General features: G+C 42.7%; 1 long non-coding RNA gene across 1 annotated transcript in view; it reads left to right on the top strand.

Moving 5' to 3' along the window:
* LOC137848227 (uncharacterized) overlaps positions 1-19,938 on the top strand; it is a 70,925-nt gene that overhangs the window by 31,340 nt on the left and 19,647 nt on the right. The window contains exon 5 of the long non-coding RNA XR_011091229.1: positions 17,162-17,528. This is a non-coding gene — a long non-coding RNA (uncharacterized lncRNA). The remainder of the gene's footprint in view (positions 1-17,161; positions 17,529-19,938) is intronic.

The following is a 19,938-nucleotide window of genomic DNA, read 5'->3' as shown; positions in this document are numbered from 1 at the left end:
ACAGTTGCCTCTAAGAGCTGTCCCTCCTCAGGGCTCTGCTCCTTCCTCCCAGCTCTGTGCAAGCAGCTACAGACAGCGCTCTGCTCTTTGAGCATGTCCTGTCTAGCATTGTAGGCTTGTTTAGGTGCATCTCTTCAATATGCTACCATTACAGTCTTCAGTGCTGCAATATTTCATTTGCCTGGCTGTGTCGTCTTTGGAGTCCAGTGCTCAGAGTTCTTCAGTGCTCAGCTCATGTGCTGGTGCTAGATTTCAAGCCTACCACCACAAAAAAATTCTGGGACTTCTGTCTTTGCATCTTCTGAATGTAAATGCTGAGGCCAAGCCTTGTCTGCCCCAGCTGTCTACCTTTTTGCACATCCTGGTGAAGGCAACAGGCTGTAAAGACTCTCTTGGAGTTTGGATTAAATCCATCATCACTCTCCATGTCCCTCATGGTTGTTATACAGTGAAGGATGCAGCACCTTCACTGTGCCTTCTCCCCTCTGTGCTGCCACAAGGACCTCCTTTGCTTCGGAGGACTCCAGGTGGGCAGGGCATTTGATACGTGGGAAGAATGCCGCAGGCTGAAAACGGGACAGGCTGCTGTTTGCCTAGTGGACAGGACCTGTGAAGTGTGTTAAATAAAGCAAATGAAGACTTGCATTTCCACCAGACTGAGGTCAAACGTATAACTTGCTAGCTTCCTGCTGGTGAGGGTGTGCTTGTCACCCATCCTCTCTCAGAGTCAGGTGGGTTTTATAGTGTTTAAAATCTGTAATGAATTGCTGTTATCAGACCAGTGATACATTTCAGTCACCCTTCTCTTCTTCCTCTACTGAAAAAATACTGAATGCCCTTGTTTATTAAATCGTCCTTGCTAGTCTGCTCACTTGACAGGTTACCCAATTTTTATTGTACTGAAATAATGGTACACTTGTCCCCTTGTGGGATGGTGTTGGGAGAGTCTTCCTTGTGACTTTGTGGAGTTGTGGAGTTCCTTTGATACCAAATTTTAAAGATCTGGTACATCTAGTTGTTCAAAATCAGAAACTTAACAGTAAGGTATAATATGTTAGCTCTCAAATTTGTAGCCTGCAGTGATTATAGGTACTATGTAACTAAGTTAAAGAAAATAAACTTTTTTTTTTCTTTTTTTTTAAATTTAACACTTAGGAATGAGAACCAAAAGTCATAATTTAGATACAACCCCTTTAATTAATTCCTCTAAAGATTAAAAAGGTTCTCTAAAAAGTCTATGAGGATATTGCTAGCAGAAAACAAGTCATATCTGCTCTATGTACACATGTCTTCAGTGTATGTCTTCAATGAGCAGAAGAGCCCTTAATGATGGGGCTTAATTGTTACTCATCAACACCACTGCACCATCTGTCCTGAAGTGGTAATTTTCTGTGATAGCTATATAATACCACAGCATCAGGGCTCTTCAAATATCAGGATACTGAATTAATCATGAAAAAGGTTTTCATTAGCACTGGAAAAAAACTGTCAATTAAAAATACTTTCTTTAAAACATATCTGGTCAAAGATCATTTCAACCTTTCAAGGAAACTGAAATGCATGTGACAAATTCAGCAGGGCTGCTGTGCCCTGTGCTGGCTGTGGCCTCTCCAGGAATTTCTGCAGCACTGTCTCTGATCTGTCCCTGGAAAACACTTCTTGCTTTAACCTTTTCATTTACTCCCTTGTTTAAGTCTTGTGGTAGGAGACATTATTCCCTCCAGATTCCTTACTTAGCCCATTACATTGCTTATAGAGTCAAATCTTGATTTTGTATGGCCACAAAGTGAGTTCTGGTCATGTACTCTGCCAAAACTTGCCGCTTGATCTATGTTAATAATGACAGTCTTTGACCATTGTCTTCTCATGAAAAGTGATACTAGCAGGGATGTGAGATCTCTCCAGTAAGTCGGAGGGGAGTACAAAGTCCAGACCAAGCCCTCTGCCAGGTATCACCAATGCCAGTCAGAAGTGTGAAGCTGCTTGCACTGGGGGTCCAAGGTAGGTGGATGTGCAAGCCTGTGTGAACGCAGAAGAGCACAGAGGGAGAGACCCAGAGCAAAGGGAATAGGGAAAAGAAGAGCATTTCATCAAACAGCAAGAAGCTTGCTAGGAGGTAGAGGGACAGCACAGTCCTTCTGTGTGTGCAGCCATTTGAGATAGGCTGAAATCAAGCCCTAGCATTCTGGGAAAGTTATCTGGCTTCAGAAAGGAGTGTGTAACTATTAATGTTATGACACTAATATCTGTATGGTCTTGCTGCTTGAAACATGTAAAGACCTTCAAGTCTGGAAAGACCCTCAAGAGCCCACCAAGTTCATCTCCTTGCCCTGTGATGAGATGGGTTACATCTGTTACCATCCGTCAGGATGGGGCTCTCTGGTGCCTTTGCAGGTGAGCTGTTCCAGGGCTTTGCTATCCACACTCCTGGAGTGATATCCAGCCCACATCCAGCTAGCTTGCTGCACTACGCCCACTCTGTCTGGTCTGTTCTACTGTTGACATGGGGACAGCCAGTTTTTCTCCTCTTTGCTGTAATCTTTTATGTATTTGAAGTTGAATCCCCCACGGATACGTTCTTGATCAGAGCTTTGGAGATAACATTGTGCACAAGTTGGTGCTTCAGGATGTTCAGAAAGGCAGTGGAAAGCAACAGCTGTCTAAACTCTTCCAGACACTGCTAGTAAACTTCCCACTCTCTGCCCTGAGCTGTCTGATGGCACATGCAGTGAAATGTCAAATACGGAAAGCCCCTTTGGCACAGAGCCCATCTTTTCCTTGGGTGGGTGAGAATGACCGACTGTGAATCTGTCTGGAATGCTGTAATGATGCTAAGTGTGGCTCTTCTCAGTGCCACTGCACAACCAGCAGTGCACGCGAGCCTCCGAATTTCCTCTTACCCAGTATCTGAACACACCACTGTTAATCATGACCAAAATGGCAATTTATGTTCTAATTATCACTCTTCGTTGGACTTCATTATTGAGGGTCCACTAGCAGCATTTTTGATCCTATTTTGCCCAGAAACTGCAATGCAGATTCCTCTCTTGTCTTGTCTTTTCCTGCACGTGGTATGGGACATAACCGTGTGACCCACGGAAGAAATCAGCACTGTTACAAAGAGTGTGTTAAAAGCACTGTCAGCCCACCCTGGGAGCAGTTACAAGCACCAGGGTGAAGTCTGAGCATCTTCAGCACACAAAACTACCTTCTTAGAGTGATTCCTTATTTGAAGTCTTAATTTTTAAACTCTCTTTTGCTCTGTAGTTGAAATTGCTTACATTAACAGCACGAGATAATTGCTTCTGCCTTATTCATGAGACTGGGAGATGAACCCAGGAATAACTCCATGCAGCATGGAATTGACTACCTGGTGGCAGACTCCATAACAACTTTTGTGTTATAGAGGAGGAAGGGCCTGGCATAAAAGGTGTGTCTGGCTGTGCCTAGTACCTAACTTACGAAGTCACTGGAAGCACAGAGTGGCTTCATTCTTCTACTAGCACTCTTCAGTGTGCTTTCCCAGGAAAAGTCCAAGAAAAGTGAGCTTGAGCTCTTATGGCCTCTAATAACTATTCTGGAGTCTGCAGGTGACACCCAGGCACTGGGTCTGTGTAACTTTAGCAGGCTGAGGAATTTTGCTGGGAGGGTTTTCTAAGGCTTGTGTGTATCAACTTTGGAATAACGGAGCCTGTTTTTTTTGGAGTGTGCCCTCATCATTCCTGCAAGCACAACAGTGCAGTCAGCATGCCATTCTTAGCACAGGCGTTGCACTTTCTCATGTTTTCTTATTTGGCACCGAGTTTATTTACAGGCAATTTTCTTTCTCTGAGTATCTCTTCTTTTTACCTTAAATCTCTCCTCATATCAATAGGAGTGACTTTTCTGCAGGAACAGAGAAGGAAAGTGTATGCACCTAGACTTTTATTTGACTGTTTGATGTTAATGAACCAATTAATTTTATACAAGATACTGGCACATCGACTGTTTCACTTTGCTGTGTAAACTGTGTAGCAACACTCAGTTGCTTTCTGCATCTTCCGACGAGGCCTAAAAATTATTAATCAAAACCCCATGAAACCCTGAAGTATTACATCCTTCAGTAGCAAAGTCTCTCACTAGCAAAACCCAAGAACAGTTCATCACATAAATCCACCCTTTCCTTCTCCCTCCCCTCCCAGCCTTTGTGTTATTACACTGTTTAAAATGAGATTTAAAGCCACACAAAACCAGGGCCTACAGAATTATAGTTTCAGTGACATTTGAAAATAGTGGGGTTTCACATATAACCTCATTTATTTCAGCAAGTAATGCTACACATAAGGGCTTAGCCTATAGAGTTTTCTCTTTAACACGCTCAGCTTCCAGTTGCTGGAATCAACTGGATCAGTGCATCAATCAACTGAATCAATTGCATCAGTGGTTGAGACTGGCTTAGAGTGGGAAATCCTTTTGGCATGAATATGTAACTCCCTCCTGGCCTGCAGGAGACCTTGTTCCCCACAACTCACTTAAAATACTTACCAAGGGGAATGATCCACATACGCATTGCACGTTGGAGTCCTGTTCCTGCAGTATCACCAGTGGAGGGGAGTCCTGGGGTGAGGGCACAACTCACCCCACTCTGATCTGGGTTATATAGGGTTTCCTGCCTCTGGGACACCCAGTGAGGGGTCTTCTCCCAGGCCGGTTTCCTCCTCTGCTGCTGGGAGCAGGGCTGCATGGGAGCATGGTGGCGTGTCACCTCCCTTTGATACACCTCCTGCTTCACCTGTGGCAGGTGCTGATACTACAATGTGGAGAATGTTAGAAAAAGTCAGTTCCACATAGACTGACAGTGCTGCATACAGGGGAACAAGCAATCTTCTTCCTCATTAGTGGCACTTTCTTGTTGCTGCTTCGTATCACCAGGAAATGTCTCTGGAGATGGGGCCTGGGGAAAAGAAGCAGCTCATGCCTTGCTTTGAGAAATGGTGATGGAGCAAGAGAATACAGAAAACATGATCCTTTCCAGAGTCCCTGCCAATGTGCCTTGTGTCAGTCGGTAAGAGCACAAGTTGATTCATTACTGATGGAGGTCAGAAAGATGGAACAAGAATGGAAAAATGGGAATGGAAAGAAAAATACCTGGAGAGTACCCTCTTTCTGTCTCCTCTTTTATCCATACTAATACACATTGACTGCTGTTGGAATTGTTGCTCTCTATAACTGATGCATATCAGTTCAACACTTTTGCCAACATTTCTCAGACTAGAGGTGAACACCCAAGGTTATGTGGAGCAGGGAAAAAGGGGGAAAAGTTATGTTGACCAGATGGCCTTGTTAGCAGAGAGCAGAGAGTTAGGAAGGCAGAGGACCAAGGACAATGCTGAAGGTGCTGGAATGAGCCACACCCAGGGCTGAGGTGTGAGTACAACTGGTGATAAGTCTTGATGGAGAATCTACACATATGCATGGCTACCAGTGGCCACTCAGCTGTAGCCATCGCTGCCTCTGTTCTTCTCTGGTGTTTTTTCAGCTGTGGTTGATTTTCTTTTGCTGGACCCAAGAGAATACTTCATTTTGCCTGGCTGATATCACTACTGGGATAGACTGTGAATATTTAAAGCACCACCCTGTACCACAAGGATCAGATTGTTCTTTATCTTGACTGCTGTTGTGCTCTTGATCTCATAATATCTATTCTTTATGAGTGGCAATGAAGAATGGGCCTGATGCCCAATTAGATGAAACTGACTTTATGTTGCCAGTCTGACTGCTAATATGATGCACCGAGGTGTCATTTTCATCTTTTGAAGTCTATTTCAGTTTTGCTAGAGATGTAATAGCAAGACCATCCCAACATGATGTCATTTCTAATGCTTGCCTTAAAAGGTCCAGTTGACTGAGGCTCTTGTAATAATTTGTTTTCATTTTGGTTTGAGCCACTTCACATATGTAGTCTTAAAGTCTGAATTCTAAGAAAATTAAAGAATATTTTAACATTTTGGTCTGGTGTTCAACTAGTCTGTAAAAGAGCCTCCAGTGGGAACTCCTCTGTCTGACCTCAGACTCACTTACAACCCAATTCAACTTGAAAAGGTTGTCAGGCTTTGTTAATTTGTCAGGGAGCTGCGATAAGATTTGTGTTTGTAATCACACTTGGGGAGCCATGGTAATCTATCCTGCAAGTGCTCAGGTGTGAGCTTAAATTTAGCCATTGTTTTCAGTGCAGCTACTTGTGTATTTAAAGTTCAGCAGGAGCTGATATGTTTTCTAGTTCTAAGTTCTAATTAGCTTCTGAATTCGGTACAGCTCAAGTAATTTCAGAAATAATATGCCAAAAGCAACTGTGTATATCATATTCTAAATGAGAATATACCTTTTGGTTTTCCTCTGTCTAGTGGGACCCTGTGATACAAAACAGTCACATCTGTCTATTTACTACCTTTCTCCCTGACATCTTAATGAGAATTAAGAGATGCATATTTTCTGTGCCAGCATCACCCTGGCATTTATTAACTGACTGGGCTAAAATCTAACCTTAGATAGAAATAATGAAAACATGAATCCAATGTGACTTCATATTCTCTATAGTTAATGGTCTCATTAGTGATGCCACTGTTTTAAATGATGGTAGAATAACTCAATATGCACATTAATGTAAGACATTGATAGATTATTAATTATCCAAATGCTGAACTAAATTAATCCCTTATATAATTCTAGGGAAGCCAAATCATGCCAGAAATAAAATTGATCCATGTTATTCTAAGTTTGATTGTTATGACTAAATTAATACTGAGTTACTATCTAAACATCTGATAAAAGCACAGACAGACTTTCTATAGAATCAGAAAACCATGAAATGAGTATCAGGGGCTTTTTTAATATTATAGAATTGTAGGGCCTCGGGAGATTGTGTAGCCCATTTCTTGGCTGGAACACAGTAGCAGTGATGCTTAGTTTATTCCTGGCATTTTTTTGTCCAATCTGCTCTTAAGAAATCTTGGAATATGTAGATTCCACAGCTTTTCACAGCAATCCATTCCTATGTTTGACATCCATAGCATACATAAATCATGGGACATGCAGAGACGCTGAAAGGCAGCTAGATGTCTGACTATTGAAACACTCAAAAGATGTTAGGTATGTAAATACCTTTGATGATTTGGGTCTTTGTGACCCTGATTTTTGTTTGTTACACATTTGCAGGTCTATTTACTAGTCAGATACATTGAGCCAAAGCCAAAATCACATTATCTAGCATTATCCACTGGATAATGATGTTAGGATGTTAATATACGATGATAAGCCCAACCAGAGAGTAGGTCTGTATCCTAACATGTTAGGCAGGTATGTGCTGAGGCTTACATGGGTGCCTCTTGCCTAAATCTGATGAAATTGCTGAAGAGTTCTCACCTAGGGAAAAACAAAACAAAATAAAACAACAACAACGGCAATAAAACCAACAAAACCCGACATCTTTATCCTTATCCAGCTAAAGAGGAGGATTCTAAGGTCTGGTTTTACCAGAATTCCATAGCTGGAATAAATTAATTTTCTCAATATCCATTAGGGAACTAGTATTGTGGTGCTTTAATGATATCTCTGCATGAATCAATGTTTTACACAGAATTGCTTTGACTTTCACAAATATCGAGAGAGTGCCTAATTGATTGTCAGACTCCTTAAGTAGCATTGATTTTACTGCTGCAATATTCAGATGATGAGGTAATTGCATCTTATCAGCTTATTGAAAAAGTCTTGTTAAAGCAGTCAATGGTCATGGACTTCTCCAGCTTCCTAATTTCTCTTTTGTTGCTGTTCTGATTTTTCTTTTATTTTTTCTTTGTTTTTTGATCCACTGGGTCTGAGTTCTGCAAGGTGGAGTGGAGGTCATTACATTGATATGTAATGGGCGTTATGTGGATATCACAGGGTTACCACAGTTATTTCCTGCTCTTGCCAAAGACAGCCAAGACAGGAAACTGTGTTATGGTGCTTACAAATTCAGGCCTACAATGATGCTCACTGTGTCACACAGAGGAAGACAACAAAAGTTTGGCTCAAGAAAGAACTTGTACACACAGACAAGTGTTAAGTTGCCCATATGATGGTGATATAGTACCTATAGTACATATCCAAAGAAGGACAACAAAGCTGGTGGAGGGTCTAGAGAACAAATCTTATCAGTAGTGGCTGGGAGATCTGGGGTTGTTTAGCCTGGCAAAAAAAAAAAGGCTCAGGAGAGACACTATTGTATTTTACAGTTACCTTAAAGGAGTCTATAGCAAGGTGGGGACTGGGCTTTTCTCCTGAGCACCAAGTGATAGGATAAGGGGAAATGGCTTCCAGTTGCACCAGGGGAGGTTTATGTTGGATATTAGGAGAAATTTCTTCACTAAAAGGGTTGCATGGCATTGGAATAGGCTGCCCTCTGTCAAGTCACCATGCCTGGAGGCCTTCAAGAAATGTGTAGATGTAGAATTTAGTAGCATGGTTTAGTGGTGGACTTATCAGTCCTAGGTTAAAGGTTGGACTACGTGATCTTAGAGGTCTTCTACAACCTGAGGGATTCTATGATTCTATTCTGTGATTCTATGATTCTATCTATATGTGATATTTATGCCAATGGGCTTTGAAATAAAAAGGGGAGGTCTGGGAATCACCACCAGAATGAAAATAGCTTGTTTGATGCTGTGAAACTGAACTCTTTTTGGTGCTTGCATTGACAGGAATGTTATTAAATGCCGGATTGCCCATGCTAATCCAGGGTGCTTACAGGCATCTGATGATATCCACAACTCTGCATACAGTCTGCTAGACCCTCACCCTAATCTGAGCCCTGCTACATCTTCATGAGGACCTTCTGTATTTCTGGGTTACTCCAGCAATCACCTATTGATCACCAGCCGCCAGAAACTTTAATCTGATTACAGGCAATAAAATTGGTTTCTATCTCTGGCGCCTGACTCAGGTTTCAGAGCAAGGGAAAAAGTATGACATCACCCCTGCTTGCATCTGTGTTGGGTAGCTAATGAAATTACACGAAGGGTTTGAAGACCATTAAAGTCAATGTTGATCCTTATTATTATTAAGAGCACTTTCAAATTTACTGCACCACAGGGCAGGCTTGAAAGCATCATTTTTCAAAGGTGTGTGCATTGCATTGGATAACAGTGAAGAGCCCTGCTGGCTGTAGAGGATGCCAGCAGCAGAGGGAATCAATTCTGAAATTAATTGGCTAAAAGTACGCTTAGCTCCTTTCCTGTACAGCCCCACATCCCATTATTTGGTGATAATGGGCACAGTAGTGACCTTGGGACAAGAAAGCCCCAGGTGGTCTCTTGTGTATGAAAAGGAGACAGTTGGTTGCAGAGGTGTCCTCCTACAGAGTGTTGTGGCTCTGGGGTTGTGTGGGGTCTCTTCTACGCTGTGGGCACTGCCAAGCTCTGTGCTGGGGCATGAATGCCCCTTGTTCTGCCATGATCTGCTCCAGCAGAATGATTTATTTATTTTTTTGCCAAAAGTTGGTATTGCCATTTTGAGGCTCAGACCAAAAGCACTTAATGCTTGATGCCCACATACATTAAATGCAGAAATATAGGACCACAGAGCGGTTAAGGTTGGAAGGGACCTCTGGAGGCCCTGCTCAAAGCAGGAACATGCAGAGCAGGTTGCCCAGGACCTTGTCCAGACACTCTCTGAAGATCTCCAGAGAGGGAGACTCTCCACAAAGACTCACCCTCCTCCTTGCACCTCCTTGCACCCTCCCTTCAGGTATTTATTCCCCCTGAGCATCCCCTTCTCTTTCCTGAGCATCCTCTTCTCATATTCAGCTTGCTGTTAACTTGGACTTGTAGGTCCTCTCCAGCAGAGCTGCTTTTCCGTTTGGGTGGACCCCAGCATGTCCTGGTGCCTTGGGTTGTTCCACCCCACCTGCAGAACTCTGCACTTCTTGTTGAACTTCCTGAGATTCTTGTCAGCCCACCTCTCTGGCCTGTCAAGGTCCCTATGGATGGCTGCATGGCCCTCTGGTGAGTCAGACACTCCTAGTTTTCTGCAAATTTACTGAGGATGCACCCTACCACATTGTCCACGTTACTAATGAAGATGGTAAACAGGACTGGACCCAGTGTTGACCACTGGGATCCTCCACTCATTTACTGGCCTCCAACAAGACTGTGAACCACTAGTCACTACCCTCTGGGTCTGGCCATTTGGCAAGTTTTGATACACCACACTGCCTGCTCATCCAGCCCATGCTTTAACATCTTCCCTATGAGGATCTTATGGGGGACAGCATCAAAGGCATTACTGAAGTCCAAGAAGACGATATCCATGGCTCCCCCCTCATCCACCAGGCTGGTGATTTCATTACAGAAGCTCACCAAGTTGGCTGTGCATGACTTCCCCTTGGTGAATCTATGCTGACTACTCCTGATTATTTTCTTCTCCTCCATGTGCCTGGAAATGGTTCCCAGGACAAGCTATTCTACCATCTTCCCAGACATCAAGGTGAGGCTGACCTGTCTGTAGTTCACTGGGTCCTCCTTCTTGCCATTCCTGAAGATAGGAGTGACACTTTCCTCCAGTCTTCGGGCACTTCTCCCTGTTGCCATAATTGAGCAAAGATTATAGAGTGGCCTTGCAATCACATCTGCCATCTCCCTCAGCACACGTGGGTGCATCTCACCAGGGCCCGTGGACTTGTGTGAGTCCAATTTGCTTAAGTATTTCCTGACCTGATCCTCTTCCACCAAAGATACATACATATTCCTTGCTCCAGCCATTCAGCCTGGTCTCTGGGGGCTGGAATTCCTAAAGGCCTTTACTTGCGTGTAAAGACTGAGGCAAAGTAGGCTCTCAGTGCCTCAGCCTTTTCAGTGTCTTGATTAACTAGGTCTCCTGTTTTCTTCAGGAGAGGGCCCACATTTTCCCCAGTATTTCCTCTGTTACTGAGGTACTTGTAAGAGCCTTTCTTGTTGCCTTTGATGTGCTTGGCCAGATTCAATTTTATCTGGGTTCTAGCTTTCCTAACTTGGTCCCTGGCTACTCAGACAACATCTCTGTCTTCCTTCCAGGTTACCTGCTTCCAATCTCTGTAGCCTTCCGCTCTCCCCCCCTCCTTTTTTTTTTTTTTTTTTTTTTTTTTTATGTGTGTGTGTGTGTTTAAGTTTGGTTTAAGTTTGTCCAGGAGCTCCTTGTTCATCCATGAAAGCAATTATTTTTTCCTGACCTCCTCTTTGTTGTGATGCATCACTCCTCAGCTTGGAGAAAGCAATCATTGAATATTAGCCACCATTGTTGAGCCCTTCTTCCTTCCAGGGCTTTGTCCCATAGTACTCTACCAAGCACATCCTTGAAAAGACCAAAGTCTGCTGTCTTGGAGTCCAGGGCTGTGAGCTGTACTGGGTCTGGCTGGGATGTTAACTTTCCCTGCAGCAGCCCATACAGTGCTGTGCTCTGTACTTGTAGCTGGAACAGCAGTGGTATCACACCAGTGTTGTGTCTGCTGCTGAGCAGTGCTGGCACAGCATCGGGCCTCTCTCTAACTCTCCTAGGGGGTGGGCAAAAAGTCAGAAGAGAAACATCACCAGGGCAGCTGACCTAAACCAACCAAAGGGATATTCCATACCAGATGATGTCACACTCAGCAATAAAAGGTGGAAACAGGAAGAAGAGGGGAGGGGTGGGCTCTCGTTGTGAAAACGTCGGTCCTCCTCCCGAACACTGGCTACGTGCGTTGAGGCCCTGCTTCAAGGATGTGGTCAATCATCGCTCATTTGTGGGAAGTAGAGAGTAATTTCTTTCCTCTGCACTTCCACATAGCCTTCATTTATTTTATTTGTTTGTTTTCCTCCCTTCTTTTTGTTTTCCCTTTCCCCCTCCCTTTTCCCCTTTCCCTTTTTATTTCCCCTTAGTTAAATTGTTTAGTTCATAATAATCTTTATTTAATTATTATTATTATTTCCCTTTAATTAAATTATCCTTATCTCAACCCTGTGAGTTGTTCTTTGCTTTACTTCTCCTCCTCCTCATCTAAAAAGAGGGGGAGTGAGAGAGCGGTTGTGGGGTTTAGCTGCCCAGCATGGTAAAACCACCACAGCTTGCTATGCACCCTCCTCACTGTCCAAAATATCTTGAACTCCACATTTTCATGGTCACTGCAGCCAAAACTGCCTTTTTGACCTTCACACTCCCAACAAACCATTCCTTTGGATATTTCGATATGTGGATAATGGAGAATTATATTCCAAGTGCTGTAGACTTTTCAGAAGAGTAAAGCTGATTTATGGATTTTAGAACTTAAAAAAAAAAAAAAAAAAAAAAAAAGATGTGGAAGAAAGAGCTTTTTGTGTTGATATTGGTATGAGCAGGGTGAGCTTCTAGGGATCCCTGGATTTTGCTGGAGAAGGCGTTCTTCATCAAGCTCAAGTTATACATAAGGATTTTAGTCAATGAAAAAACTGCTTATGTCACATGTGATCTTTCAAATCCAGCTCAGAATGGTGGCTTAAAAGCTAACCTAACTAAGCCCACAAGGGTTTCCTTGACATGAAAACCTTCTGGCTGATACAGGCTGGGAAGGATGTGGATGTCTTCTGTGTAGTTTTTGGGTTGAGCCTCCACAGCATTTTGGCAGGGTTTCATGTCTTAGACTTCCTGCTGCAGTGGGAAGACAGTCTCCCTTGCTCCTCTGGTAAGTTTACCACATGGCAAAGTGTGTCCCCAGCATAGAGGAGCAACAGGAACTAGGCTGGAGACTTGTCCACTGTACCCTGTCTTGTTGCTTCATCTCCTCAGCAGCTGTTGTTCCTCAGCACAAGGCAGGGCAAAGGCAAGCTTATTCCGTCTGTTGAACAAGTTGATTAATTCAGGTGATGGCAGCTCGCAAGTTCAGAGTGAGGAAAACTGGCAGGAGGATCTTGGAGATGCTATCCTGCAAACCATCTGCTCTTCAAACCAACAGTGCACACTTCTCGTGGAGGCTGGCAGTCGCTGTGTCGCTCTGCTACACATCTCCTGTGTAGGAATCACCCCTGGTTTTGAGAATTATGCTCATAAATAGCTGATACACAGCAGCACATCTCAAGTTAAGCACTTGGAAGCACTGGGACTTGAAGGACTCTGAGCGAAATGTTGCGTTTTGCAAATCCATCAGTTTTCTGGTGGAGCTGAAAACCCTGCCAATGCAGCTTGCTATCTGCATCCTGATGCATTGATGAGGAGGGGGGAGAAACATCCATGGGAATCCTCGGAAACAGTTATTTCTCTTTTTCAGTTCTGCATTGCCTTGTCCCAGCAGGCTCATAAAACCTTTGTAATAGAGCTGCACTGTGTAAGAAGTGGCTGAGGGAATGGTGTGCTTCCCAGAGTGGATAATGTTGCCCAGTTTTCCAAAGGGAGGCCATTTACAATGGTGAAAATGGTATAATCAGAACAAGTGTGTCATTTGAAACCATTCTAAATGTCCCTGTATTGAATTTTAATTTTATTTGAGAGATGTACAGCACCAGCCCCAGCACAACAGAGCAGCATCAATTAATACGGGATAGATAAGGAACTGTATAAAGAGAAAGCACAGGCAGAGATGGCCTTAAATAAAGAGTGAGCTTCAATCAATGGGCTAGTCTGAGGAGCTACCAAGAGGTCTGTCTCTCATAAACAAAAGTTTCCTTTCCTTCCTGCAGGCATCTTAAATCACTTCACAGTTGTTAAATACAGAGTAAAGGACAGAGGCAAAATCTGAAAATAACACATGCTGTCCCTCAACAGCATTTCTGCTATCTGTATCAGCATTTCCAAGCATGAATTTGCATGGGCTCTTGCTTATAATAGATTTTCTTAGCAGGTACTTGCCATCTTCTGCATCTAGAAACTTTGTCACTGGCAGAGCTAAGCATAGGTGCTAAAACAGTCAGCCTAGTCAAAAAGCAGTGAGGCACACTTTCCTGGCTAGCAGTCATAGATTTTCTTTTTCTAATATTGGAATTCCACTACAGGGACATTAAACACTATGACTGCAGTAATATTGGAACCAATGTCCTGAAAATCAGAAATTCCAGTGAAATGATGTACTATACAAGACATTTTCCAGTCCTCTGCACCACCACTGAAGCCTCGCATATATTTTGCTCCTTCATTTTCATATATATTATATTGCCCATCAATGTGTTGCTGCACATTGCAGACCAGTGAGAGTAGGTGACACAGTGCTTAGAGGTAGAGATCAGACCATGAGCATTTATTCTCTACTCAGAGCTTATGGTTTTGGAATAGAGTTGTCCTCTTTAGAAACTGGAAAACTACTATTCACATTACAGGTAAATATCTATGCAGCTACAGCTCAATCTGTTCATTCACTAGGGCTCCAGTGGTGCCTGCAAATTTGGAGGAAAATCAGCTACTCATCTATGAAATTAAAAATGTCTATTTAGTAGCTCCCTCTATTCCTTCTTTTAACACGAAATATAATAAAATGCCCTGCAAGGTGCTCAGACTAGAGAAGGTACATGTTACTGCAATGAAATCAAGAATATAGTTCCAAAGCCAGATCACATAGCTGTCTGGACTCTTGAGGCATATTTCAGACAAGTCTGATTAACAACCCAAGAAGCAAGAGCACTAGAAGAAGGTTATTAGAAGAACCTAGGTGTTAGCTTAAAGCTCATCAGAGCATAGCCTGACATCTAGGTCTTTTTAGGTTTCAAGTTGTAGGGAACCCTTGGATGCTACCATAGTCTCAGGGCAGGTTCTTAGATAACCTTTCATGTGGAAGAGACTTTCCTGGGCAATGCAGGAATGTGAGGGGGTGAGCAGGCTGTTTTGGTGATTTCAACACTTACCTTCTCTAACTATGGAAGAATAAAAAAAATTAATCCTCTTCACATAAGTGGCCAAGACTTCTTGCCTTGCCCTTACCAAAGCACTGCATTTGGAAAGAACAAAAATCTTGATGAAAGATGAAAACTGCCAGCTGAAGTAGAGTAAAGCATCTCAAAGATCATGGATAGTGCCATCATCTTTCTCCTTCCATCCTAGTCCCTCTGTCAAGTGATGAAAAATAGGTCAGATAGCCCAACAAAAACTAAGGAAGAGCAGCTGCTCTAAATATAGCTGTCATTGTGGATATGTAGAAAAGATGGTGATTAAACCTTATGGCCTAGGATTTAGCTCATTACAAGGCTTCTGAAATGTGTGTGTGTGAGATATGTGACGTATATAATCTGGTATAGATTTGAGTCTGTGGTTGTTAACTGGATATCCTGACTGCTGTTCTTTACAGCGGCAACTGTTGATAGTGGTACCTAACAGAAACATTTAGGAAATTGCTCTAAAGTTGCATCAACAACAGGAGAGAACAGCCATCTAAAAGCAAGACAGGAGTTAGCAAAGGGAGCTCATCAGTATTACCTGTAGTAGGCCTAGTTAGCAACCTACATTATGGAGTTTGCAGACTTCACTCCCGGCAGACTGAGACATCAACTGAGATATGTAGGTTTGTATAGGAGCCACTGAGAAGCCATCTGTTTATGGTTTGAGTAGAAAGGTGCAACCATTATTTGGTCTTAGCTAAGAACTTAGCTAAGTTAGCTAATTTAGCTGTTAGATAAGAATTTCTTCTTCTGGGCCTGGAGCACAAGTCCTATGGGGAGTGGCTGAGGGCACTGGGGTTGTTCAGTCTGAAGAAGAGGAGGCTCAGGGGAGACCTTATTGCTCTCTACAGCTACCTGAAAGGAACATGTTGGGAGCAGGGGTTGGCCTCTTCTCACAGGTAACTAGTGATAGGACTAGAGGGAATGGCCTCAATGGTGCCTAGAGAGGTTCAGGTGGGAAATGAGGAGACATTTCTTCTCAGAAAGAGCAGTCAGGCACTGGGACGGGTTGCCCAGGGAAGTGGTGGTGTCACTGTCCCTGGGGTTGTTCAAGGAAAGGTTGGATGTGGTGCTTAGGGACATGGTTTAGTGGGTGACATTGGTGGTAGGGTGATAGTTGGACAAGATGATCTTGGAGGGCTTTTCCAACCCTAATGATTCTGTGGTTCTTACCTTACTCTTTCCTCATATGCACATTCATTTGCTTGTTATATCATTGATTGTAAGCTCCATACCGACACCCTGCTAGCTGGCAAGATGGTGCTGGTGCAGGTTTGTTTTAAAGGGCATGTTCAATAAGGCTGTGTCAGGAAATGTGACCCCTTTTAAAAATGCAAGAAGTTTTCACTCCCATGTTATTGCTATTGTAGTTAAGTGAAAAAAAAAAAAGAAAGAAAAAAAGAAAAAATACAAATAGCATTGAGTCAAAGGGTAGATTTATAGAAGTGTTTGGGTATCCTGGAAAACACAATTCCTTCCCCACAGGGGCTGTTTGCATTTCAAGATTTTGGAGTCAGTTTCCTCCTTCATGTCAATCAGCCTGTGGGCTGAAGAACCATACTTCGATCACAGTCCAGCAAAAACTAAATTTTGTCATAGGTTACATTAAAGAGCTTCAATTAATTTACAGGCTGAACCATGATAAATGTCACCAGCCTTCCACATATCAACATTTGCTTCAGAATAATTTACTGCCTATATATTGGGTGTTCTATCTATACAAAACCATATTGCAGCCTGTTAACTTAAGAAAGATAGGAGAGTGAGAAAGCATTCTAATTTCTCATCAGTGTAAGCAAAGATAAGAAAAAATATTAACACATTGGATAATAGCTTTCTGAATAGAGCTGGATGAGTTTGCAAGAGAAGAGTCCCAGGCACTGATCCTGGTCTTTGTTAGATCTGGAATAAATTCACCAGAGTCAGCGTAACACAGGTGGTAGTTCAAAATGGGCTGCTGACTTTGGAAATTATACATTTTTTAAGAAGCAATTTATACAGGCAAGATTCTGCTTTGATCTTCATGACCGTGAATCTGGTAAAATGTCATTAAAGTTAGTGATGTCTCTCTGGGTTTGTGTTGAGTGTCAATGAATCAGAGTCATGGGGTAGGAAGCAACTACAATCTGGTTTTATATTTCATAGTCACATTAAAAATGATGGCTGGGGACCTACTGAAAAGCAACATATGGTTGATGCAGAAAGCTTCAGAAAAATTATTTTTCAAAATCAATCTTAAGTTTTCACATGGAACTAAATTTCATTTTATTTTAATGACAAGATTTTTTGATGCTTTTTAGCTCCTTCTGTCCAGCTCCCTGCTCCTGACAGCATCCAGCACCCACACAAGGCAGCCTGTTGAAGCCATCCTTTGTCTCTGATCTGGGACAGTCTGTGGGTATGATGGTGACAAAGACCCCCTTAACATGTTCCTGCAATGCCAAGGTCACCATCAGAAACTCTACCAATGAAGAAAGCAAATAGCCAGGATGAAGCATTCCTCTTGGGAAGACATACTGAAAATCCTTCTGGCATTAATTTCTGTGCTGTCTGGCGATTAGCCATAGCTGGGCTACAAAGCGGATGGGAACTCTTGTTTGGAAGGTTGGATCTGAACACACTGATCCTGTGGAGGAACAGGAACTGAGGCACCTTAAAAGTGAGGAGGTATGTGACCATTGGCTACAATATCCATTTACTATAAATGCTGAAATATGGATTAATAAACAACTCAATTGTTTGGGAACGCACCATTGTCATGCTTGGCCATGGCTGTGGATAAACCTGCCTTCAGGGATGTTATCTTGATAGAAAATCAAGCTGCCATGGGTAAAGTAGTATTTTTCCATTATCAGAGAGGAATTCCTACAATCCTCAGCAGTGCTAATTGTGGGTAAAGTGTGTCTCCCAAGACTGCGGACTTTGGGAACCTCACTTGATTCAGCCTGTTCATTCCAGGAGTGCATTGCAGGACAGGTAATGCCAAATTTCATGTGCCCCAGATATTTTCCTATACAAAGACCAGAAAGAAGTTGTCAGAGTGGTGGCTTCCACCTTACACCCTAGCTGATACAATGGCAAGGAATGAGCCCCATCTCTTGCTATGTTAGTTGTGATGGGATATTCCTTGTACTGAAGAAACCAAGTTGGTGAAAGCAGCTGTGCCTAGGAAGGCCAGAGGATGCTCCTGGGCTCAGAGGAGTTTCTTCAGCACCTTGAGAATCTCTTCTGGGGCCTCTTGGTGTGCTGACATTGATTTGACAGGTGGCACACAAGGAAATCTTCTCAAGCCAGGGAAGATTAATCAGTGACTCTTTATCTGGGTTCACAATTCGCTGCAGTAGAGCAAGGAGATTATGGCAATTATAAACTGGCTAATTTTGATAGTACTAACAGCAAGACCATGGTAATGTGCAGTTTAATGAGGACTAATTGGTACCTCAGAGTCTAGCCTGCTTCATGTCTGTTGCTGTTAAACTGTTTATCTCCTATGGGTATACACCAAGACAGCACCATGGCAGCCTGGCCAATGTGGGCTCAGTTTAGGGAACGCAAGAGTAACCAAGTGACAGTGATGGTATAAATGTGTGTGCATGGTGGGGAGGGGGGGAGCTGCCTGAGCGAATCTAAGGAGAGGGACTGAATTTCTGCAAGGGACAATTGTTTTCTCAATTATCCAGAGTTTCAAGTACATTGGAAGGTAATATACTGTTTTATTGCCGTAAACCTTCTGCAGGAGAGAGACTATTATCCCTATTTCACAGAGATGCTGGAGGATGGATTTACCAAGACTATCATTTTCAAATATTGGAAAATATATTTATTCTGTAAATGTCTTGAACTTTTCATTTCAGAGAGGTGACAGAGGTCACAAAGGAAGTCAGCTGGAATTACTCTGAGTCACTTCTTTTGTTTAGTCAACCATTTTATTTTTTTTAAGGATAAGGCTGTTTGTCCTTTATATTTCTTGGCCAATTAAACTCTGTGAAAAGCCTTTGCAGAAGAGCAGGTGGACATCTGCCTCCCATTTACAGTTGCTGGGAGAGTTTGGAAGTTCTTGCAGCCAAGCCACAATTTCTTCAATCACACTGCTCTGTCCCACTGCAGCCAAGGCAGGCACCAATGCAGTGGAAAGAGGTCTTATGGAAAAAGCTAGCACAGTGTCTTGTGCACAATGCCTTCTGCACAGACATTGCTTCATAACACTTGTCAGGTGGCAAAGGCTATCTCAGTATCTGAATGACAGGCCGGAATACAACAGGTGATAATGGAAGTCTAGATGGAAAAACATCCTTGTACCTTCAGAAGCTACTTTTTTATTATTATTTTTTTTTTAAATCTCTTTTTATTTTTTATTTTTTTACTCTTATATACCTAAGTACTTTCCGCTCAGTGCTCTTCAAGCATTTCAAATCTTTGACACTTTTCATCTCTGAATTCAAAGAACCTTTGTCTGAAGTAGTAAAATCACCGGCTAGCTAAGCCCGTTATCTAGTGCAAGAGGATTAGTTTTCTTTTGATTAAGGAAATGACCTTACGGAGAGCATTTGGAAGGGGCACATTTTGCCTGCCATCAGCCATGTTTTCAAAGTGCAACCACTGCTTTATCTGCTTAACCAGAAGATGAGATTTTATTTACTTGTTTTCTCAGAAGATATATGAAAAGGATTTTAGGACTTGGCTCTCCTTGGTTTTGTATTAAAATCTCCCATGGAAATTCAGAGGATTAGACTGAAACGTCTTTTTTGTTTAGACTGGATAAGCAGGAGGACAAAAAGAAGCAGTTTACCAGTAGGGAAGGGAAAATGGTGTTTTCCTGTTGCACTGCATTGTGCCCACTGAGCTTGTTTCTGAACTCACCCACTCCAGATTAAACTCCCCAGGGTTTTAGGGGAGTCCCTTTGAATTCCTACCTGTCTGGAGGAGTTTCCAGCCCCCATTTTATGAAATACAAATTATCTTCCTAACTCAGCCTCTCCTAAATAGAGCAGAGGGACTTGTCAGCTTCCCAGCTGTTGATGGTTTCCCAAAGTTTGACATCCCAAACAGATGCCTCTGTCTGAGTGGCTTATGTGGT

The sequence above is a fragment of the Anas acuta genome, chromosome Z (genome assembly GCF_963932015.1).
Source record: "Anas acuta chromosome Z, bAnaAcu1.1, whole genome shotgun sequence".
Lineage (NCBI taxonomy): Eukaryota > Metazoa > Chordata > Aves > Anseriformes > Anatidae > Anas > Anas acuta.
The sequence above is the reverse complement of the archived record's forward strand: the minus strand, read 5'-3'. Positions and strand labels throughout refer to the sequence as shown.